The 25,492-nt window shown below is 37.8% G+C and overlaps 1 protein-coding gene across 4 annotated transcripts in view; it reads left to right on the top strand.

The window, feature by feature from the left end:
* Positions 1–25,492, top strand: part of nrip1b (nuclear receptor interacting protein 1b) — a 76,406-nt gene that overhangs the window by 3,629 nt on the left and 47,285 nt on the right. Inside the window, exon 3 of one of the 4 annotated variants that reach the window (XR_007183533.1) lies at positions 18,878–19,715. The exons of the other annotated variants lie outside the window; for them this stretch is intronic. The gene's annotated coding sequence lies outside the window, so the exon portion shown is untranslated. Of the gene's footprint in view, positions 1–18,877; positions 19,716–25,492 lie in introns of those variants that run through there. 4 annotated transcript variants of the gene reach the window in all.

The following is a 25,492-nucleotide window of genomic DNA, read 5'->3' as shown; positions in this document are numbered from 1 at the left end:
GTGTCTCCTGAATGTGTCTGTGAAGTTTCAGCTCAAAATACCCCATAGATTTTTTTTTAATTAATTTTTTTATCTGCCTATTTTGGGGCATCTTTAAATATGCGCCGATTCAGGCTGCGGCCCCTTTAAATTCTCGTGCTATCCGCCCCGGAGCTCGCGCTTGCCTTAAACAGCATAAATACAGTTCACACAGCTAATATAACCCTCAAAATGGATCTTTACAAAGTGTTCGTAATGCAGCATGTCTAATCGCGTAAGTATGGTATTTATTTGGATGTTTACATTTGATTCTGAATGAGTTTGATAGTGCTCCGTGGCTAAAGCTAACATTACACACTGTTGGAGAGATTTATAAAGATATAAAAATATCATGATATCATGGATCATGTCAGTTATTATCGCTCCATCTGCCATTTTTCGCTATTGTTCTTGCTTGCTTACCTAGTCTGATGATTCAGCTGTGCACATCCAGACGTCCTTCCCTTGTCTAATGCTTGAATATGGGCTGGCATATGCAAATATTTGGGGCGTACACCCCAACTGTTACGTAACAGTCGGTGTTATGTTGAGATTCGCCTGTTTTTCGGAGGTCTTTTAAACAAATGAGATTTACACAAGGAGGAAACAATGGTGTTTGAGACTCACTGTATGTCATTTCCATGTACTGAACTCTTGTTATTCAACTATGCCAAGGTAAATTCAATTTTTAATATTAGGGCACCTTTAAATATTTTTCATAAAAATATGAAGCTTACTGCGTTTAAACTGTTTAACCATTACAAAAGTCATTACAAAACCATTTCAGTATTTACTGTGTGGAAATCAGTTAAAAATTTGCGACTGTCTCAGATGTGATGTCGTTTACCTCAGGAGACCAACAATTTGCCTCAAAGGTTTTCAAAAGTTAGTATACTTGGTGATCAAGGATACAACGATGAAGATCCCAAAATGAAATGTGAAACAAGTGAGGGGTGAAGAAGGTAAATGTTGTCTTTGTATAGAATATTTTATTTTACAGTTAAGATGTAATTTTGTCAAGTTACACAAAAAGTGTGGAAATATTACTGAGCTGTGTTTGTTTAGGATAAATCAAATGCTAGCTATAAAATTAGCCATAGAAAGACGTGAATCTGCCGTTTTATCCAAAAAGCTTACAATGCAATTTCGCCACCGTTATTTACCATAGATATAATTTCCACCACAGAATGTTGTGATTTTGGACTTGCCATCCAGGTGGTTTTAATAACATTCATTTTCAGGGTTTAGCTTCTCAAATTCTTTCCAAACAAAAGATTCACCCAACAAGCAACAAATTGTGCACCAACACATGCAAAACTGACAGCATCGAAAGTTTAGGAACATGTTCATTTATCTATAATTTAATTTACTTTTTTGAGGAAGTAGCTTAAGGAAGTCAATTCTAGCTTGTTTTTATACTCTTCCCCACTTGAGGTCGTTGTTGCTCCAACTATAATTTTAACACACCACACCACACCACACCACAGCCACTGCTTTCAAAGTTTTGCATGTGTAGCATGTTATGTCCTTTGTAATAATTGCTCTTGATAAAAATTACATAGGATAATATAGTGGTGCTGGCCTATTAAATTGTTTTGGCAGTTATTCAGGCAACATGGAAATGAACCCGTAGGCTAAAAATATGAGTGATTTATAAAGTAAGATCCCCTGGTCAAATCTCTCTCTCCGAGATGATCTGAGAGGTGGTGAGGGAGTGAGACAGGTGAACGAGGGAAGTGGACCTCTGGAGTTTGATATATGCGAACAGACCCCAGAGCCACAGATGATGTGCAGGGCTGCCACGGCATTGATTTTGTCTGTCCTTGTTCAGAATTCGTAAATTGTTCAGTCTGGCCTTTGCTTTTCACATTAGCTCTAGCCTTGACTCAGATCTGAACCGAGAAGAAGCTTGTTTGTGTCAGATTGTCTCTCTCAGATGATGAAGAGATGTTCACTATATTTTTTATATTAAAGGTGATCTAATAACAAATATAATTACTATTGATCTCTCAGGACCCTGATTTTACTTTGCATTTAAAAGCACAATATGTAAGATTTTTGGATTAAAATTAGGTACTTTTGTACATAAAATCCACAATTTTAACCAGGACATTGACCGTGTCATTGCGTCACCTGTCATATCCGTGTTACCCTCAATTTCCAATTCTACTTCTGTAAAAATCATGGACACACCAAAGATGCTTTAAAATATTATGTGTTTATTAGACAGATTAGCAACTGTTTGGATACCTTTATCGACAGAAAACTAATCATTGTTATATAGCTCAACATGGTTAGTCTTATTGTTTGAATCTATTGTTTTCTTGATTTACTGCGAGAAAAATGTTTGTACCAAAAAAGTAAATCAGAAAACACTATTTTATCAAGTGGCTAGCATAATTAGAAAGAGACTTATTTGTAGTAACAGTAATACAGCATTTTCTCCACCATACAATATATTTTAAAATTAATTAAATGTCATTTAGTAACACAAGTCATCCAGGTTTTATTAATAGACCTGGGATAGGCCTATTCTTATATCGATCTAGCTTACTGCAGTGTGGAACAAGCAGAGTAATAAAATAAATTTGATCACACTGAAATGTATTTTTAGTATGATTGTTTTGACCAAGTAAAACAGTGCTGCGTTACCCCACAATTTTTATTTGTCAAATAAAGTGACCTGTATAAGTTGTAATTCAGCACTTGTGGCTATTTCATTAGAATAAAAAAAAGAAAATTATGTGATTTTAAGTGATCAAACTTAACTGTCTGTAACAAAGGAGGTGGGAACCAGCAAACATTAAACGTAACATTAATCATAAAACTAAACATAACTAACAAAACGAATAAGCATAATAAAAGCTCCTGAGCTAATCCATTGGACACGCAAATGGTGTGTCATTCAGGTTTTTGTCTTATTAGTAGGGGTGTGACGAGACAGGTACCTCACAAGACGAGACACGAGATTGAGTTCACGAGAATGAGACAAGATGAGATTTTTACACAGTATTTTTAAGAAATCCTCAATGACAAACAGTCTGCAGGTGCATTTGAAATAACTAATCATCTTGTAATGAATGTCATTCCAGTTCTACTTTCTGAGTATGAATTATCATAAGCAGTAAAAGACAACAATACTCAAGCACTGTAAACGGTTTTGCCACAAACTCAACTGACTGGCTTCTCTCCTGTATGATTTCATAGAACTTTTGACCTCCTAACTGAACTCCTTTCCACAAATTGATCATAATAAAACTGTATAAATAAAAACTAATAACACAGTTTTCTCTTAGTCTCAAGTGCAAACAGTAAGTGCAACCATAATCAAAGTACTCTCTCAATATTTCAAGTGCAAATAGAGACCAAATTTTTCTTCAAGCATGATACAGAGCTTGAAGAAAAGAGAGGGGTATTGAAATCGTGTTTTAATACGTGCTCGAATTTTACTTACGCTTTCGATTTCGCGATCGATCGTAGCAGCGGTGCTGAGCGCGCATTCTACCGGATTAGACATTTGTGAGACGCTTAGGCTCCGTTGTGCAGCGAATCCTCTGCCGTGGTCTTGTCAGTCATCTCGTCACTTATTTTCGTCACGTGATCAGTGAGCTCTGATTCCTCCTGCTCCGCTACGTACAGTGCTGCAGCTCTGGAAGAGATTGAAGTGACCGTTATCCAAATGTATTAAATGGTTATTATTTCTATAAAAAGCAAAACGACAGTGGAGCCATAATGTAAACGCAGGGATGGCATATTCTATACTAATTTCACCCTCACACTCCGTCATGGCAATTTCGCGAGACAGCTTTTCTCCTCGATGAGAAATCTCGTCACATTTTAATCTCGCAAGATCGCACCCCTATTTATTAGCATTCACTCCACTGGCCCTGCATGCTTCATACCACAGTAACGTTAATAAAACTTTAAAGGAACACTCCACTTTTTTTGAAAATAGGCTCATTTTCCAACTCCCCTAGAGTTAAACAGTTGAGTTTTACTGTTTTCGAATCCATTCAGCCGACCTGCGATTTTAACCTTAACCATATCGGCCAAGAAAATCGCAACTTTTCATTTCCGTTGGTCTTTGTACACGATGTAACTTCAGAAGAGTCAAGTTTTAAAGGTGCTCTAAGCGATCCTGGGTGGAGTAACTTCCTGTTGACGTTCGAAGTGTTGTCAAACAAAACAGAAGGCGTTTCTCAATGTCAAGGATACTTCCTTGGCAGGACTGGTCCTTCCAAGTCACTTCCTTCAGAGGCTAGGCGAGGCTCCTCTTTAGCATTCGGAGAACACGTAAAATGGAACAGACTAGCAAGTGCACGTCATTGCCGGTGACGGCAACCAAGCTAACAATTGTTAAATGACGGTCCGGTTCAGTTAGCCATCAATAACGTAAGTTGTATTTGTATAATTTATAATATCAATACGGTAGTAATTTGTACTGGCATTTAAATGTTAAACTTTATTTATCTGACATATTTACTACAGTTATAACAAATGTTTGGTAACGTAAATATACTTACATTTGAAAGCATATTGCCCGCTAACGTCCGACATTTTTTTTTTTTTTTTTTTGAACAAGATTGCAAAGTTGCGCGCATAGGATTGTGGGTGATTTTAGAGCGCGAAGAGCACGAAGGCTACACATATGCATCCTACAGAGACCGCGATTTTTTTACAGTGTGTTCAGGGGACAGGCAGCTAGCGGATAGTGAGGAGATGTTTGCTGTATGTGACAAAAAATGTTTTGGCCTAAAAACGCGTGACATCGCTTAGAGCACCTTTAAATAGGAAAAATATTAAAAACTCTTTGATAGACAAAATCAAGCCCCGCCCTGCCTACATTTGTTGTTTTCTCATTTGAGATAACACATATATCACTCGGATATACAGTACATCACATTACGGAAGAAAAGACTATCGCAACTTCTGTATTATGCCGAATTTAAATGCTCACACACTTAAAAGCAGGATGGATTCTGATTGGCTGTCAATGTTTTTTATCTTTCATCAGCTGGAAAAAACATTCTGGAAGTAATTCCAAAAATATAGGTCCTCTGTGCCATTATTTTTATAGTTGTAGTATCGACCCTGCTATTCTTTTAAATTTAGAATGTTTTTTAAAACTATATCTTTATAGTTATCATCCATGGTGTGCATGAGCCTTTAGTGTTGTTTTTCCCAGCTGTCAGATGAACGTCCCGCTATGATGTGTTTCCTGTCAGCTGTCAGGTAGCTACACCGATTTTGACGATTTGTATTTGAAAAAAAATGACAAATGTTCTTTCATCTTAAAGGGTAATGTAAAACATGCACGATTCAATACATAACATGATTTAACCCAGTCTGTATTTTTTACCAAAGTTTACAGCGCAGTTCTTTTATCCCGACACACATAATATATGTCTCCGAGGTGCCTTGGCAGTGTTTAGTCTCTCTGATGAAGGATTACGCAGTCTAGCTGGATCCTGATGGAGCAGAAATGGTTTCAGGAGGAGACACAGACCGCAGTTTGATCTGCACTGGTGTCAAAAAGATTCATGGGCAGGAATGATTCGAGCTGTCGTTCGTGAGCCGGACTGCAGGAGAGAAAGAAAAAACATCAATCCATCACCAATATTTTTGAGGAACAACATCATCTATCACCTCAAGGGCATCACGCAGAGTTATTTTCTGGTGGAGGGAAAGATTTAGAGTGTATTGAGGCTTCTGTCCTGATAACCCTTTGGGAGGTGAGTGAGGTGAATGGGATGAGGAGGGGACATCACTCCCCCGGGCACCTCACATGCCTGTGCTGACCTTTGAACCCTGGTGTGCACGGAATCTGAACCCAGAGGTCGCAACCTCTCGCCCTCCTTTCTGACCTGCTGAATGTTTGACGCCCTTTAGTCAAAAAGTGAAACAGTTTGCCCCTGCGCCGGGCGACCTCTCGCCCCTTCTCATCCCACTAAGGTATGAGAGCATGATGACCTCTGTGGCCTTTATTAGCTCGGCCTGTTATTAGTCTCGCAGCACATCAGGCAGAATATTGTTACCTTCATCACTATCTTGAATGTTAAGTTCTTCAAACACAGACTGACTTAAAAATGTTGCAGTCAAAGTCAAGGTTCGCTTTTATCAGCACAGATAAATGAATCCTGTGAAGATTCTCCTTGCAGTTAAGCTGACCACTCACTGAGGGTCACCAGACTCTATTATTCTAAAGCTATAGGAGGTACACTGAGTAATAACTTTGAACCTTTCTGCATATGGGTTGCTTGGACATAAACCTATTTTTTAGGTTGTAATTTGTATAAATTTATGGAATAATATATTTGGGGGTTTGTAAGATTTTTTGATGGTTTTTAAAGAAATATCTTATGCTCATTAAGACTGCATAAATACAGTAAAAGCAGTAATATTGTCAAAAATTATTACAGTTTAAAATAATTGCTTTCTATTTTAACGTATATTAAAAAATTTACTTATTCCTGTGATGGCAAAGCTGAATTTTCAGCATCATTACTCCAGTCTTCAGTGTTCGTTATCCTTCAGAAATCATTCTGATATGCTGATTTGCTGCTCAAGAAACATTTATTATTATTATCAATGCTGAAAACAGTTGTGCTGGTTAATATTTTTGTGGAAAACGTGATAGTTTTTTTTCTTCAGGAATAGAATAGAAATAGAAAGTTCAAAAGAACAGCATTTATGTGAAACTGAAATCTTTTATAACATTGCAAATGTCTTTACTGTCACTTTTGATCAATTTAATGCATCCTTGCTGAATAAAAGTATCAATTTCTAAAAAAAAATCATAGTTTTTTTTGTTTTTGTTTTTTGGTAGCGATTTGACTCAAAACCTAAAAAATTCACGCTCTTGCATGTTTTTTTTTTTTGCAGAACCTTAGGTGCTACAAAAAAGCAATGCTCTTTTTATCAAGAACTATTTGCAGTATATGGTATATTTTAGAGAATAAAACCATCTTTAAAGAACCTAAAGGGATAGTTCACCCAAAAATGAAAATTGTCCCATAATTTACTCAAGTGTAAATATCTTTCTTCTTTCAGCCAAACACAATCAGAATTAGATTTAAAAAAATATCCTCTTCCAAGCTTTATAATGGGAGTGAATGGTACCATTTTTTTAAAAAAAATTTTTGGAAGCCCAAAAAAAAGTTTTCCATCCATCATAAAAGTAATCCATACGGCTCAAGTGGGTTATTAAAGGCCTTCTGAAGTAAATTGATGCATTTTTGTAAGAAAAATATCCATATTTATAACTTTATAAACTATAATAACTGGCTTCCGGTAACGCCCATACGCGAGTCTAGTTCTGGTCAAATAGTGACCTGTAACCCAACGCATGACGTATTGATAAACGCAGAAGCACAGAGGACTGCACAAAACAAAACACCGGTCACGAAGTCAAAAAACAGAAGTCGAAAACGAGAATTTTTAAAGAGAAATGTCAGAGGAGCTTGAGTTTGTTGCCCAGCCCTCTTTGTCTGAACCTGAGAGACGTCTACTCTCACCTAAGCTTACGCTGCTCCTACATCCTACGTCATACGCCGGAACTCCACTCTCTTGTGAACATGTGGATGGCCGCTCCGGAATCTAGTGATTACAGTTTATAAAGTTATAATTATGGATATTTTTCTTACAAAAATGCATCGTTTCACTTTCAGAAGGCCTTTATTAACCCCCTGGAGCCGTATGGATTACTTTTCTTTTATGATGGATGAGCTTCTTTGGGCTTCCAAAAAAAAATGTTACCATTCACTCCCATTATAAAGCTTGGAAGAGCCAGAATATTTTTTTTTATATAACTCCAATTGTGTTTGGCTGAAAGAAAAAAGTCATATACACCTAGAATGTCTTGAGGGTGAGTAAATTATGGGACCTATCCCTTTAAATGTTGTTCTTTGGCATCTGGCTGTAAAACACTTTTTTAAAGTTCCACTGAAATTATGGCTTTTAGTTCATGTTTTTTAGGCTTTGAGGCTGCCTATGCTAGTGTACACCCGTTTATATTTTTTTTTTTAGCAGATATATACACATTTTTAATTTCTCTTCTAGAAAAGGATCAAAAATATTGATGACTCATCCTGCACTCACTCATTTTGTCCAATCACATGCTCCCTAGAATGAGAATGTACCTCCCCCTACTTTTGAGTTTTGACTAACAAATGTTAATGTTCATGGCCATTATGTAACTAAAGCCTATTGGTTAATATTTTTCCTGATTCAATAGTACATCAGCACAGGAAAGAGAAATGTGCCAAGCCATTTCATGTTACTCAGAGCCCATTCCAGTTGTTTCTACTATCAAATCAGAGATTATTTCAAACTGTTGATGATGAGGTGTGTTTTGTGGGGTAGGTGTGTTACGCCAACACATATCAACACCTTTGTGAGAATCATTTTTTCACAGTAGTGCTAAAAGCCCACGGAGAGCTGATCCACTGTGTACTCCTGACTCATCTGCCTCTTTAGGGTCAAATCATTGACTCGGGTACGTGTAGGCCTCACGTGTGATTCTCAGAGAGTGCCCTGTGTCTCAGGATGGCATCAGAGTGTGACGTGCATCAGACAGTTGCGGTCGCCATGGTGACTCTGCCAGAGGGTGGGACACAAACGTCATTCTACACTCAAATGTCAGTCAACAGTGTCTGGCCTCAGGCCTGCATTCACCCCTTCAATCAAGACAAAGACAAAATGACGGCCAGTTTATGATCAGCATTTCACACTCCATTTCATTTAGAGTTGTAGTTTGTTTTTGTTGTGCTTTATAGGTTTTATGGTGCATTAATAAGTGCAAGTGGTTGAGCTTGCAGTTCTTTAGTGTGTTTGCGTGTCTGTGCATGTCCACAGGTTTCTCACTGCCCTTTCAGTGACCCATGACCTCTAGCGACCCTGAGCTGTGAGCTGCCCTTTCATTCCCAGTGGGCTGGTGACAGTAAGGCTAATTCCAGAGGGTGCAAGTAGGCGCCATAAAACTGTTCCCGTATAATGATGACAAAGCACTTGCAATGCTTGTTCTCTTTTAATTGGTCTATTTTGGCCTGTTCTTTCCGTTTTTACAAGACAGTGTCTGTGTGAGGCCTCAGGCACCTCTCTGGGTGTGTATTTTAAAGACTTAGCACAGGTTAATTTTAAGCAACATCATTATCATTTTTTTAACATATATTTTCATATATATACAGTATACACATACATACACTGATCAGGCATAACATTATGACCACTGACAGGTGAAGTGAATAACACTGATTATCTTTTTATCACGGCACCTGTTAGTGGATGGGATATATTAGGCAGCAAATGAAGATTTTGTCCTTGAAGTTGATGTGTTAGAAGCAGGAAAAATGGGCAAGCGTAAGGATTTGAGCAAGTTTGACAAGGGCCAAATTGTGATTGCTAGACGACTGGGTCAGAGCATCTCCAAAACTGCAGCTCTTGTGGGATGTTCCCCAAGAATTAAGAAGTTAATGCTGGTTCTGATAGAAAGGTGTCAGAATACACAGTGCATCACAGTTTCTTGTGTATGGGGCTGCATAGCTGCAGACCAGTCAGGGTGCCCATGCTGACCCCTGTCCACCACCAAAAGCACCAACAGTGGGCACGCGTGCATCATAACTGGACCACGGAGCAATGGAAGAAGGTGGCCTGGTCTGATGAATCACGCTTTCTTTTATATCACGTGGATGGCCGGGTGTGTGTGCATCACTTACCTGGGGAACACAGTGTGATGCTTTGGGCAATGTTCTGCTGGGAAACCTTGGGTCCTGCCATCCATGTGGATGTTACTTTGACACGTACCACCTAAGCTTTGTTGCAGACCATGTAATGGTATTCCATGGTGGCTGTGGCCTCTTTCAGCAGGATAATGCACCCTGCCACAAAGCAAAAATGGTTCAGGAATGGTTTGAGGAGCACAACAATGAGTTTGAGGGGTTGACTTGGCCTCCAAATTCCCCAGATCTCAATCCAATCAAACATCTGTGGGATGTGCTGAAAAAAACAAGTCTGATCCATGGAGGCCCCACCTCGCAACTTACAGGACTTAAAGGATCTGCTGCTAACATCTTGGTGCCGGATACCACAGCACACCTTCAGGGGTGTTTTGGCAGCAAAAGGGGGACCAACACAATATTAGGAAGGTGGTCATAATGTTATGCCTGATCGGTGTAAAATATATATATATATATATATACACCTTTAAAGCAATCAGAGAACCACTGAATATTGCTGTGAAACTAAAAAATCTCAGCAGGGGAGCTATTGTGACAAAAAGTAATAAGGAGAACATTTCCCCAGATGCAGGAACATCTAAACAGTCTCCATCAGTTAAAGACTCGTCAGTCAGAGGGGAGGCGAATATCCAAACCCTCAGCAAAAGACTGCTAGTTGTGACACAATATGCTCTACAGTTTTAATTCCCACCGCATGCATTATTGTGCTGGTACTTGTGATTTCTCTACGGGTCGGCTGCAGTTGTCTCCATGTATACTTTAATGGGATTGACTGTTAAACCTGTTTTCTGGTCATCATAGACCCATTCTTTTGTAGAATCGGGAAAGCCAGCGGAAAAGGGTCTTAGCAGCGGCGATGTGGGAATTCTATGTTGATTCTCAAGTTATTCATTTTTCTTGTGTTTATTCCAGTATTGTTGATTGCTTAAACCCAGAGGGACGTCAGAAGTCTTATTCTCACCTCTACAGTGTGACTATGTGGAACTGAGATGTTTGCGAGAAGCTCCTTACTCTCACCAAACTAGAACACACTGCATACACTAGATCAGTGTGAAAATTAAGTTTTGGAAGCTTTTGATGGCTTCCTTTTGTAGCCTCCAGGGAATGTTTGTTTTTATGTATATGTTCCAGAGGAAAGAAAGTAGGCCTGACATACATTTTTTTTGTCCATAATGTCCAGATGATGGTTGCCATTAGGGATGGGTCAAGGTGGTCAATTAGTTGTCTAGGAAACCAGTTAATAAGGTCAATTAGTTATTTTAGATGACTTTCTATTGTAATTGCTCAGTCAATCATTCTCCGAAATGAATCGCATTTTTGAGGGCCTAAACATGCTTGAAAACTCATGAAACTTTGCACACACATCAGAAGTGGTGAAAATTAAGTCTGATATGGGTTTCAGAATTAGGTGTGGCAAAATGGCTCGATAGCGCCACCTACAAAATTTCAATTAAGTGCCCTTCGTGTAACATTTCACGTACAAGTATGAAATCTGGTAGACAGATGTAACAGCCCAATACCTACAAAAAAGTCCCTGGGTCCAAAATCTGAAAACCTAAAAGGAAGTGAGATATTTTGAATTTTCTCTGCAAAATTTTTTGCAGTTTTTGCCATTTCCAGATGTTGTACTTTAACAAACTTCTCCTAGAGCTTTAATCAGATCAACATCATATTTGGTCAGTTTAATCTTAATGCCTTTGTGACATTAAATTGTGAAGATCTTGAGTTTTCGTTGAAGGGCGTGTCTGTGGCGGACTGACAAAGTTTGATGTTTCGCCATGAAAGAGGAAGCTGTTGTAACTCAGGCATACAGTGTCCGATCTGTCCCACACTTCACATGTGTGATAAGAGTCCAGGACTAAAGACATCTATATGCCAATATTCAGTTAGTCATTGCACCACCTGCTGGCAACAGGAAATAGCATGCTTTGCACTGTAATTCACTCCCAGAAACACATTTGTATATGTCATGAAGTACCAAACATGCTAGAAACACGTTAAATCATGCAACACTTTGCTTTAGTGCTAATGTATGTGATTAACTAAAATCGTTTCTAGTTCCTGCGTTGCGAACGTGGCAAAATCCAGGTACTTCAGCCAGTAGTTCTAGGAACTATGAAAAGGTTCCTTTGGTGCGAAAGCCCCTATTGTGTTTGTCATTTAATTCATATTGAAAGTTAATTAAATGTTACGTTTAAGAGCTCAAAAATACATACATTTTCATTTCCATTGATCCTCAAGGAATTCACATTTTTATGATTAAATTAAACATTAATATCATATCATCATATCATACCCCTAAGATTTTTAAAATGTTTTTAACTTTTATGCTCACTAAGGCTGCATTTATTTAACACTTTTCTATTTAATATATTTTAAAAAGTAATTTATTCCTGTGATGTTAAAGCTGAACTTTCAGCATCGTTACTCCAGTCTACAGTGTCACATGATCCTTCAGAAATCATTCTAATAGGCTGAATTCGGAACTCAAGAAACATTTATTATTATTATCAATGTTGAAAACATTTGTGCTGCTTAATATTTTTGTAGAAACCATATTTTTCAGGATTCTTTGATGAATAGAAATTTCAAAAGAACAACATTTATTTGAAATAGAAATTTTTGTAACATTAAAAGGGGGGGTTATCAGGAGACGTCTTGTCCTTCCAACACCTCATAAAATTCTAGTTTTTACCTATACTTCCTGAACCTCCACTGGTTTTTCCACTTCAGTTGGTGCAAGCAGACGAAGCGAGAAGGATTCTAGAAGCATGTTCCGGTCTTAGTTAAGATGTCAATGGTGTGTGTGCTTTCTCAAGGTCAACACACCCTAATAAGAATTCACCAGGGACCACTGTTATTATCAGCTAGCAACAAAATGGCTGAGGTAAAAAAAAAAAAAAAAAAGTAATTATTCCCAGGCATGCGATAGATAAAGGCTCTCATTGCTTCTATCAGTGTAGGGATAGTTTTTGAAGGTGTTGATTTCCCAAAATGCCTTTTTTTTTTTGTTACCTTCAAGAGTTAATTGTGCTTTACGCTGTTGGACATCTACCGCTAGTTAAAAATCATGACATACCCTTCAGACATAACAAGCTCCGCTTTGAGTTTCTGGGCAACGTCCAAGTTAAATGCCCTCTGTGGAATCCTTGATAACTGTTGAAAATCAGCCGATTGGGCCTTGGACGTGCTGTAAAACTGCAGCCATCACTCTGTGTCTGATGTGGAGGTCAGTGCCAGCAAAGCCAAAAGGGCACATCAATTTTTACAGCCCTCCTGAGGACGGGCAAGTTTTGCTCTCTCTCTCTATCACCTTTCCATATGGGGTGAGCGGATGTTCGTTGTTTCTCAAGGCTGTTATTTGTATGATGTCTGATGAAGCATGTGAACAGGGCAGAAGGACAACTTTCTGACCTGAACATGATGGCAGATGACAATGCAACTATTTACTTTATAGATTGTGTTATGTCTTTGGCCAGGAAATACACCTTCACCTGGGTTGTTTCAATCCATGCTTGGGTCAAATGTGGACAAACACAAAATTAAAAATGTAATTTAAAAATTCAAACAAATGGATTTGTCCATTTTTGACCCAAACATGGGTTGAAACAACCCAGATTTTTTAAGATTGCAGATATGTACTATTTTTAGTGTTTATTAATATTTTGAATTAAGTTACGTGCTTCTGTCTCACACACACACACACATATAAAGTCAAACCAAAATGTATTCAGACACCTTGAACATTTCATTTATTATTACAGTTTATTCACTATAGTTTAAAGAAAATGGTGATAAAATATGACAAGATCTCAGAGTTAAACTGCGTCAGAAAAAAATCATCTTAATTATGTCAGATAACACTTAAGCAAAACATGGTCAGGTCAAAGTTTCTGAAGAATTTTTAGTTCCAAATTTTTTAACAATTTTACTGGTAGTCCACTGTATGAAGAATTTTGGGGTATAATATATCACAGTTTACTTTATTTTGCTATCCTCACTTACATAAATTAACTATAGTGTCCTGCACCCACTAGTAAAACTATATCAAAAATGTCTGAATAATTTTGGTTTGACTGTATATATAAAATCATGTATGATCACATATAATCATACAATTCCTTTATTTTAGCATATTCAAAATGCTTGAAAATAAATCTTTGGTTTATCTTAAATCACAACTTGTGTACGGTTAATGAAGCTCTATTTGATTATGAGACATTATCAGACGCTATTGGTTGGTGTCCTACTTTCCAGCCTAGGAGTTTTGCAAACTCAGCCAGTGCCAGCCAATCCTTCAGCTTTCTTTTTGGCAGCACAAGGACGAAACGATGGCTTAGACAGCTTCAGGGGACAGCAGAGCCGGAGAGAGATAAGAGAACAAAAACAAACAGAGCTGAGGAAGAGGAGGGGGGACGAGAGGACGACGATGAAGAAGAAGGAGAGAAAGTTGTCAGGAATCAGGGTGACCCTGAACCGCACAGAATCATCTCCTGCCAAAATCTAGAGAAAGGAAACCAGGCCACCTTTTAATGTTTGCGCACGGCAGTCGGGCACGATGTCAAATCTACTGGCGAACACAGACGTGCTCATGTTCTGAAGGGATTGTCTTTGAAAAAGCTGATACTCAATCTAAATTTGCTCTAAACAGAGAGTAAATATGTATTCTACCTGAAATTGTTGCTTGTGTTAGGCTTTAGAGCTTCAGATAGTTCCCACAATAGGATGTCATGTCCGCCCTTGGTACTTTCATTGTATAGAAAAGCAGCAGCATTAACATTCTGTTAAACTTCTTTCTGTGTTTGACGTGCTAAAAACTTTTTTATATTAATATAAAATCTTAAAATGTAGTAGTTTTGCTTTTTTGTAAGACTATTCACCCTGATGTTTCTTTGTTCGAGTGTCCCTGTAATCAGAACAGGTGATGTTCCTGCCAGCTGACTGGTTACAATGGCATCGTTTTCTTAAACGCAGAGTCCGCTGCCCTCTTCCCGACAGCATGGATGACCTCTCGCATGGGTCTTTTGTTGGTACAGTGCTTAGAGAATACATCCATTTGCATTTTACAATTGTTTAACAAATAGTCACCCGTGGCAAGCTATTATCCCCCGCTGTGACCCCAACACACACAGCTGTGGCCTGGCATGCAGGGGTTTGTTCTCACTTATGCTGGAGAGAAACCAGAGACACAAGATACATCTGTGAGACTAATTGATGCGATAGATAGATAGATAGATAGATAGATAGATAGATAGATAGATAGATAGATAGATAGATAGATAGATAGATAGATAGATAGATAGATAGATAGATAGATAGATGTTGTTGAGTCAAGGACAGAGTCTTTGCAATGGTTTATGTAAATGAATTGTTTGTCTCATTAAACTTGATTTTACTTGTCTGCTTTCAGTAGATAATTCTCAGGTAAATTCAGGGGGCAGTTCAAATGAGTCAAGACTTTATTTTCCATAAATCATTAGAGAAAATGCAAATGTTTCAAAATGACTCTTCAGAAACTAAAGTGTGGTGGTTTTACTAAAGGAAAACTTCTGTTGCTCAGAGGTCACTATCAAAATCTTGTAGATAGAATTTTTTCCCAGAAGATATTATTGAAATCTCTCACTTTTGATTGCAGGCTTTTGTTTTTTGGCAAAAGTTTGTGACATTGTTACATTGTCAAGGTGACATGCAGGATATTACATATATATATATATATATATTTTTTTTTTTTTTTTTTCCTCAGAAGAAAAATATGAAAAGCGGGAGACTGAGTCTCAGTTTGGTCTCCAGTTAATCTCATTGCTGTCTAGGAGAAACAATTGTGATATTTGAATTTGTTGATATTGTCCATCTAGCAGCATGATATCAGACTTAGAAAATTTGTCTCTTGGTACGCGGAGCTGTTTTTGTTATTCTTGATCAATTTAAACGGTTGTTATTTAAAGGATTAGTTCACTTTGAAATGAAAATTAGCCCAACCTTTACTCACCCTCAAGCCATCCTAGGTGTATATGACTTTCTTGTTTCTGACGAAGACAGTCGGAGAAATATTAATAAATATTCTGAAGCATCCAAGCTTTATAATGACAGTGATAGGGTTCAATGAGTATGAGCTGAAGAAAGTACTTCCATCCACATCCATCCATCATAAATATGTGTGCCACACGGCTCCGGAGTGTTAATAAAAGCCTACTGAAGCAAAGCGATGCGTTTGTGTAAAAAAAAAAATCCATATTTAAACAAGTTATGAAGTCGAATATCGAGCTTCCGCCAGAGCGGAACGTTTCAACGTACGCAGAAAGTTTAAACCTCTTGCAGTTCACAAAGCTTCCTCTACGTCACCTTCCCTATTAAACTTACAGAAAAAGTGTAATTAATGCGATGCCACTTTACACTTTCTTGCTAACTTGTATACGGTTCGATATTCGACTTCATAACTTGTTTAAATGAAACCCAAAAAAATGCATCTATCATCATAAAAATAATCCATACGGCTCCACTGAGTTAATAAAGTCCTTCTGAAGCAAAGCGATGGGTTTCTGTGAGAAAAACATCCATATTTAAATAAAATAACTAACTCCCGGCAGATGACCATACGTGTACAACGTAAGTCGACTTGCGCCACGAATAACCCCAGTCGGCATGTATGACGTACGATGTAAGAGTATCGTAAGCTTAGATGCCTCTTGTGGTTTAGACAAATAGGGGTGGGCAACAAACTCACGCTCTGCTTCTCTTATATTGAAACTCCGACATTTTAGGGCTGACCGATATATCGCATGCGATTGTCACGCGCATTTCGTCAGTAAAGCCGGTTCCCTGATTACCGCTAAATCGCCATCAACTGCTTTCAAATGGAGCGGCATTAATAGACAGAGCCGTAGGTCACTGACAAGCTACGCAATATCGCGTTCATATCGCAGATGAATCACCTTCGATAATGAACGCGATATTGCATGGCTTGTCAGTGATCTACGGCTCTGTCTATTAATGCCGCTCCATTTGAAAGCAGGTGATGCCGATTTAGCGGTAATCAGGGAACCGGCTTTACTGACGAAATGTGCGTGACAATCGCATGCGATATATCGGTCAGCCCTCCGACATTTCTCTTTAAAATTTCTTGTTTTAGACTTCTAATTCTTGACTGATGTTTTGTTTTGCTCTATCTTCTGCTCTTCCGTGTTCGTCATGCGTCGGGTCAGGGCTTACTCTTCTGCCGCAAGTCGATGCGTATCTATACTATCGTATAGTATCAATATCGATGTCGATATTTATTATAGTTAATAAAGTTTTAGTCGTGTCTTACAAAACCCCATTGCTTCACTTCAGAAGGCCTTTATTAACCCCCTGGAGCCTTATGGATTATTTTTATGATGGATGGATGCATTTGTTTGGGCCTAAAAATCTCGCCCCCCTTTCACTGCCACTTCCAAAACTTGGAAGAGCCAGGATATTGGAAAGCCAGGAAATCTCTGATTGTGTTCATCTGAAAGAAGACAGTCATATACACCTACACAGGATGGCTTGGGGGTGAGTAAATCATGGGATAAGTTTCATTTTTGGGTGAACTATCCCTTTAAAGAGCAACCTTTGAGCAATAACATTTTCCTCCGGGTGGCCATAAAAGCATCAAGTTTTATCCCAAAGTGGAGATGAGGGGAGTTTTTTTGTATCCAGCATTAGCAGAGTTAATGTGAGGGGTTAATCTGGGTCCGGCTTTCATTAGTTGGACAGTTATATTGCAGTTGTCTGCGCAGCTTCCTGTGTAGTCCCTGCACAGCTGACATTGGGCGGTCCGAGACTGAGACAATCTGAATGCTTTGCATATGTGGGTCTGTGTGTGTGGTTGTGTGTGGATACTGCTGTTTTGTGTTTACTGGGATTCCCTCAGGGCCAGAACAGGTCGCAGCTGTACAGAACATTGCCAGTGTTGTTGAGACATTAGAAGTGTGTGCGTATGTATGCGCGCGTGTGTAAGTTCACAGTGTTTGTGTTAAGACAGCTGATGCATGAAATGGAACTCAGGTAAGCGCGGGGGCCCGCGGCTGTCTCATGTCTTCCACCAAGTGATTTTACTCTGGCGCATTGATTTTGTTCCTCACAAGCTCACAGCCGGGCAAAAAGAATCAGCTGACTGACAGAGTCCTGACATTTGACAGGTTAAACCCTTAGAAAGAGAACATGCAGTTAGTGTTACATTACATAGACCAGCAGACAAACAAACCAACCAGCGGTGCAAATTTTTTTATCAAATATATGTTACCAGTCATAAGTCGCAAGGGTATATTTGTAGCAATAGCCAACAATAATACATTGTATGGGTCAAAATTATCGACTTTTCTTTATATATTAAGTAAAGATCATGTTCCATAAAGATATTTTGTAAATTTCCTACCGTAAATATATCAAAAATGTATTTTTGTGAGTTGATATGCATTGCTAAGGACTTCATTTAGACAACTTTAAATGTGATTTTCTCAATACTTTGATTTTTTTGCACCCTCAGATTCCAGATTCTCAAATAATTGTCCAAATATTGTCTTATCCTAAAAAAAACCATACATCAATGGAAAACTTATTTATTCAGTTTTCAGATGATGTATAAATATAAATTTTTAAAAAAAATGACCCTTATGGCTGGTTTTGTGGTCCAGGGTCACATATTTGAATTCAAAGTCCCTCCAAAAATATTTTGTTATTTTATATTTTATTATATTGCATACATGTATTATTATATAACGTAATATAATATGTAATAATAAATTAAACAATCATTTAAATTATTACTTTTGATATTTAAGTTGCAATTTGTTGCAACTTAACGTATATAATTTGTTATTTATTGTAATATATTAATATTTAATTATTCATTTATTTTTATTTTTGAAAATTGTTAAAGGTAATAAAAATAATAATTGTTTGTTTTAATGGTAAAATATGTCAATTTATCATTCTCTCATTTATCCAAACTCATATTGTTCAACGTATTACTTTTCATGTTCATCAATCAATTTTTTAATTTATTTGTTTAATAGGTTAGGGTTCAAAGCTGTTGTATGACATCAGAAAACTTGTAATATAACACATATTTTCATGCTTTTTTTCTTTCTTTTGGAACTCTACAGCATCCTGTCTCCATTCAAATCCACTGTATTGGCAAGAGCAGCATGAACATTCGTCAAAATATCTCCATTTGTTTTCCACAGAAGAAAGAACTGGTTTGTAACAACTTGAGGGTAAGTAAATAATGATCACATTTTCATTTTTTGGGCAAACTATCCTTTTCTCATTTTCTTCCTCTACAAAATGTACACTGGTAAAATGAGGACACACAAGCCCCATCCAGACCTCATAAGTGAAACCTGCAGCTTGTGTCAGCCAGCAAGAGCATTCTGGGAACTCTGAATAATAAGTGTTTAGTCCTGATCAATGGGAGCCACCATGCTGTTAGTGGCAAAATCAATACAGTTTTCTGTGCTATTACAATAGGCTGTCTTGTTGCAAATGAGCTCTGAAACAGAGTTGTCTGGAAGAGATGTCGAAGCAGAACAACCTGCAGAAGTTCAGAGTAATAAAGAGGTCAACAGCTTCCATTACTGCTGCACTGAGGGAACCTCTCAGGATTCAGCACAGTCATTACTTTCACTGTTCAGAGTGTTCTTTGATTTTCCTTGTTTCAAGGAATAAAGGTTGAAATATGACCAACAAACATTAAAGTCATTAAAGTCAACAAGAATTGCGCTTTGCAACCATTATTACTGTAATTTAACATTAACTACCGGTCAAAAGTTTGGGGTCGGGAAGGTTTATTATTGTTTTTAAGAGAGGTCTCATATGCTCAAAAAGGCTGCATTTATTTGATAAAAATACAGTAAAATATTGTGAAATATCAGTTTTCTATTTTTAATATATATTAAAATGTAATTTATTCCTGTTATGGAAATCCTGAATTTTTAGCATCATTACTCCAGACTTCAGTGTCACATGATCCTTCAGAAATCATTCTAATATGATGTTATTTACATTTACATTTTTTTTTCAGGATTCTTTGATGAATAGAAAGTTCAAAAGAGAAGTGTTTATTTGAAATATAATTTTTTTGTAACATTATAAAGGTCTTTGCTGTTACTTTTGACCATTTTAATGCATCTTTGCTAAATAAAAGTATTAATTTCTTTAAAAAAAAATCTTATTGAGGCCAAACTTTTGAACAATACTGTATTTCTTTAACTTTAAGTTTTCCAAGTGTACAAAATAATATTTAGAATTAAATTATTTAGGACGGGACTTGATTTTATCTATCAGGTTTTGATTGGTTAATAAAAATATATCTTGGCGAAATATAATTGGCTGACATTATTGGATATATTTTTTTTCTTTCATCCGCAACCTTCATTACATCAACAGAAAAGAAAAGTTTCAGACTACATTTTGACAAAGAAAAAACAAAAACTCTTCAGAATAATGCGCACTAATGCATCATGTGTATTAAAACTAAGGGCATTTTGTAGCCTTTTAAGACAAAATGACATCCAGAGTGAAAATGTAAATGATTGAAATGAGATTTTCTGTTCGCATCTTCCCTCTAAATCAAATGAAACCTCAGTGTGTTGTGAGCTCATGAATCAAACTGCAGTCAGAGAGTTCAGCTCACTGTGAGAGCCCGTTCTCCAGCTGAGTGACCTTTAACGCACGCCCCTCAGTGAGACTGGATCATTTTCCCTTGAAGAGATCCATCAGGATTCTATGTACGTGTTTATGAGGCTGAGATGAGAACAGTTGTGTCTGAGAAATAGACAATACTAAGCTAAAAAGTGCATTTCTCTCTTGTTTTGTCTGAGTGGGTGATGAAATATAGCTTTTTGCTGCTGACATTAGCTCATGCAGAGTTCGGACAACTTGTTTGGTGCAAATAAAATCAATAGGAGCATGAATTGCATGAATTTCAAAACATGTCGTCACAGTAATGTCAAATCCTGATCAGTTACAAGTCCATTTAGATCTTTATCAACCCTTTTGTTTCCACGCCTAGCGCAGTCTCTGAGGAAGGCTCAGGGTTAATGCGGCACAAATGGTTCAATGCATGTTTGTGTGATCCCTTTGTCTGATACATATGACCTTATTGTGACCTTTGCATGCAGCTCAACCCCAGCATGCAAAGGACAGACGTGATTTTCCAGATTCAGGCACTGCACTGATCTTCCATTATCAGTGTTTAATATAATGAAGTGAAATGTTTTGGTTTTGAAATGTCTTAAAGGGATAGATCACCAAAAAAATGAAAATTCTTACCCGCATTCCAAACCTGTATGACTTTCTTTCTTCTGTGGAACACAAAAGGTGAATTTTTTGAACGATATCCTGGTAATTTTTTGCAATATATTAAAACTTCATAATTAAAACTGGGGTTGTCAGCACCAAAATGACAAGAAAGTCTTTTGAAGTCATATGATAACTTTAGGTTATGAACAGACTGAAGTAGTTAAGTAGTTATTCACTAATAATTTTCCACACCAGGAGGCTGTTAACCATTGTGTAACCGAATCATTGAGTTTAATGCTGAATTCAGAACTGCATACTAGTATACTACTCATACTATTTTTTACCACATCTTTCTATTGCAGAAATAGTAAGAGTAGTATGCTAGTATGCGGTTCTGAATTCAGCAAGAGTCAGATCAGTCTGATTTGTGAACAAATCATTCATACCGTATTCAAGTGGATGCTGATTTAAAGAAACGATATGCCTAAAAAACCATTCATGAATCAGACATCTGTACCGCTATGATTTAAACAGTTTTGTTCTGAAATGAGGAATCCTCATAGTTTTATTCATGTTTTTTTATATAAATCAAATGTAAATTTATGTCCCGTGTTACACTTAATGTTGTCACATTTTCCTGGTTAAATAAACATTACTTTACGTAACACACAAAAAAAACAAATACAGTTTTATTTTGTATTTTTACATTAACAATGTGAGCAATGTTCTATTTATTGAAACCAAGTATATAATCTCATCAGGTTTTATGAATTTTTACATTTATTCCAAAATAATAAATAAAGGCAGTAACAGTTTAAACAATATATTATATTTGTGAACTGATCAGCTGTTCTTTTTAATAGCCAACTTATTTTCGGATTATTAGTCATCAAGCTTGGTAAACAACGCACCTTTAATTTTACCAAGCTGATTGCTCACTAAAACCCCCCACAGTCATCATGTTTTCAGGCCATTTTAAGTTTAAGTTTTAACTAAGTGGGTGAGTTGTTTACTTACTTTTTAATTAGTCTTCCCATTAACGGCATCATTTTTTTTTTTTAATTCAGGCCAATCGTGAATGCGCACGAAAACAAGAGGTGGGATTTATCGCACAAACCAAAATAATATCCAACCATAACCAATCATATCCAATCAGCATGATGGAGGCATTGCCTCCTCTTACGTGATTTTCCTCATTCATTCTCAATTACCCCCCACCAAACCCACTGCATGTTTTAAGGGGTCTGTTAAAACTCAGTGGGCTCAGAGGAGGCAAGACTCCCGCTGTAACTTTACCTGTGGGTGTTGCTGTTACTTTTAAAAATGAGTGACTTTTTAACATTTTGTGATATTTACGCTGTTTTATTTATGTAGTATGGATTATTTTCTCATCCAGTTTTTTGAGGAGGCACTGCCTCCCTTGCCCGCTCGGATGAAATGCCCCTGGATTTAAAGCAGAAGTAGCGGCAGATGTTTTCTTCTGTTTTGTGACGTACATTAGTGTAATGGATTATCAAAAAATGTAGGGCAGGGACTTGGTTCTGTCCATCGGTTGTTAATTAGATTCTGAGATGGAGGCGTTACTCAAAAATGGAGATAAATCTAAATGCGAGCTTGCAGTATCATTTCACCGGAAGATCAAGTAATGACACTATGATTAAAAATTAAGAAGTAAAAAGAATATATATAAATGAAACATATGCATGGATGAATCATTCACAATAAGATCAGTTTAGCAGAATTTTCATTTCATGCTGGCATTAATTCTCCTTTTCTTGTGGCATACAAAAGTCATTGGGACCACTTTTATGATACTTTTATGGTACATTTTTGCCATTTCGGAGCTTGACAACCACCTTTTGTGTTCCACGGAAGAGGGAAAGTCATACGGGTTTGGAGCGACATGAGGTTGAGTAAATGATGACAGAATGTTCCTTTTTGGCTGAACTATTCCCACTACACCTCAATCTTACAGAGCTCATATCCAGATCACAAAACCCACCACACTATCTCTCGCTCTGTTCCTTATGCATCTATTATTCATCGAGGCTTTCTCTCAACGCTGCACCTCACACTGCCAAAACACTCGTGCTAATAAGGCTCATAGCTTTCCTCGATGATTATGTGTGACAGCTTGGTCAGGAATTAGCCTCACTTTCACCCCTCTGAGAGGCACAGAGTGCCTGTGGCGCCCCGCGGTCAGTCTTCTGACACTCCCAAATGGAGTCAGGCCCGAGAACTGCCTGGATCCAGCACAGCCAGCCTTCTGCGCCCGGGGTCTGGCCCGTTCTGTTTGTTCAGCAGACATTTTAACCTTCATCTCAGAACAATAAAACAAGAATAGAGCGAATGTGTGCGTGTGAAAGAGAGAGACAGTGGGGGTATTTGACACATCTCCTTAAGCCACTGTGTGCTTTATTATCTTTGGCAGGTCTTATTGGTCGTGCTAATCAAGTGAACGATTTGCCACCCTCATTCCCGGCAACTGACAAATGCATTACGAACCGAAGGGAGTGTGCGACCTTGAACGTGTCACCTGCAAACCAGCTGGCGCTCTCTCCGCCAGCAGGAAACGACCTTTCGGAGGTCAATAAACTAAATAATTCACAAAGGTTATTCACTTTGCGCTGAATGCACAACAAATCTGTAACTCCTTTGCAGCTGGAGTCGGTTCATAACGCAGATCCAGTTTCGATCACGTTCATGGCACAGGACATATGCTCGATTTCTCTGCCCTCTCAGACTACAAACATGAAGACTTCATGAATTATTCAAACATTTGGCTTTGATGTGAAACATTTAGTGGCATTTGATAACGCGGGGCGTTTATGATGTGTACGCTAACTTCACAATTTTGGCAGAGATTATATGAGGCTTGGCACTAATGTCTGTGCCAACAAATTATGATCATTGAAGTTATCAGTATACAGCTGCGAGCTTCTCCAAATCACACACGATTCCCATCTGCATGAGGTAAGAGTGTCAAACGTCAGCTTTAAAGGGTACATTAAGAATGGAAACATCAGAGGTGGCAGCCAATGAGACAGAAATGTGCCAGCAATTCACACAAGGACAGAAAACACAGTTGCTACTGTCAATAATTCACTATTCTCGCTAGCCAAGTGGTAAATATCTTCTGTATCCACACATCACAATCTTTTTTGATTTTTTTTAAATCAGTAGGGTCACCTAAATGCAACTGAAGCAAAACTAAAGGCAAGAACGAGAAGTATAAAGATAACTATAGATAAACTTTGTTTATCAGTTTGAAGTGCCTTAACAGGTAGCAGTCCTGTCGTGTGATGAAGATCCATTCAGATCTGCTCTGATGGATAGATCTGTTTAGACCCACTCTGACGGACAACAACAACAAAAAACTCCCTGAGACTTCCTAGCTCATCCATCCAGATAGCAAAATTCTGTTTTTACTGTTATTTTTGTACACTTAAAAGTACACACCTGGCAATGTGGATTAAAAATGTAACTTGGGTAACTGTTACAAAGAGAGATCAGAGAATAAATTTCATCAACTAATAAGGCAGGATCTCTAGTTTTATATCTCATCTACCATGGTTTCTTATTTTTCATCTCTGGTTTTGGTCTGTGTCTTTGAGTTAGGCCGATATGCTTTGCCTCTATAACGTTTATCAGATGTGTTTGGTCGCATAATGGAAAAATCTGTTTTTTATGTGCCAGTGTAAATGCAGCCTAAAAGTAAAACCCAAAGTATACTTCAGTGAACATTTAGCTGTCAACACATGCGTATTGGAAAGTTTCATCTTTGTCCAGTGTCAGCGCTGTTTCTCTCAACAAGTCATGGCCGATTAAAAGTTCTTTAAAAGCTCCTTAAAACTAGAGTTGCGGTTATCTTTTAACCCCCTATTATTGTCATCTACAGTAGTTTGTTTTTGTTCCATCAAATCAATTTCTTTTTTGACTGTTAAACAATGGGCCAAAGTTGCCACATTGTGAAAAAATAAATTAGTGCAAAAAAATTCTATGAATATATGTCCTAAATGGCACCCTTAACACAAGTGGTCTTCGTACGATGCATGCATGTAGAGATTTTGCCGAGTTAGACACATATTTTGTTGATCCTGGAACAACATTCCTGTCCGAAAATCCTATCCCTACCCCTAAACCTAACCCTACCCATAATTTATCCCTAAAATCAGAGGGAAATGATAGGTGAATAACACTGATGTAGAAGTGTATGCCTAAACTTGACATGAACTGTAAACTTGTCTCTCAAATCTGATTGGTTGATTGATCCAGGAACATGTTGCAATTGAACCCGGGTCCTCCGACATCGTCAATCGCTAGAGTGCCTCTTGAGATCAGGTAGTGAGGTTTACACGCACAACTCTTACTGGCCTACGACAGTTACACTCACCCCCCTAAACCTCACTCCTATCCGGGTCACGGCACCAATGTAACCTCTCCTGTTCGAACCGCCCGCTCTAAGCGGGACTCTAACC

This window comes from Megalobrama amblycephala, linkage group LG2 (assembly GCF_018812025.1).
Source record: "Megalobrama amblycephala isolate DHTTF-2021 linkage group LG2, ASM1881202v1, whole genome shotgun sequence".
NCBI lineage: Eukaryota > Metazoa > Chordata > Actinopteri > Cypriniformes > Xenocyprididae > Megalobrama > Megalobrama amblycephala.
The sequence above is the reverse complement of the archived record's forward strand: the minus strand, read 5'-3'. Positions and strand labels throughout refer to the sequence as shown.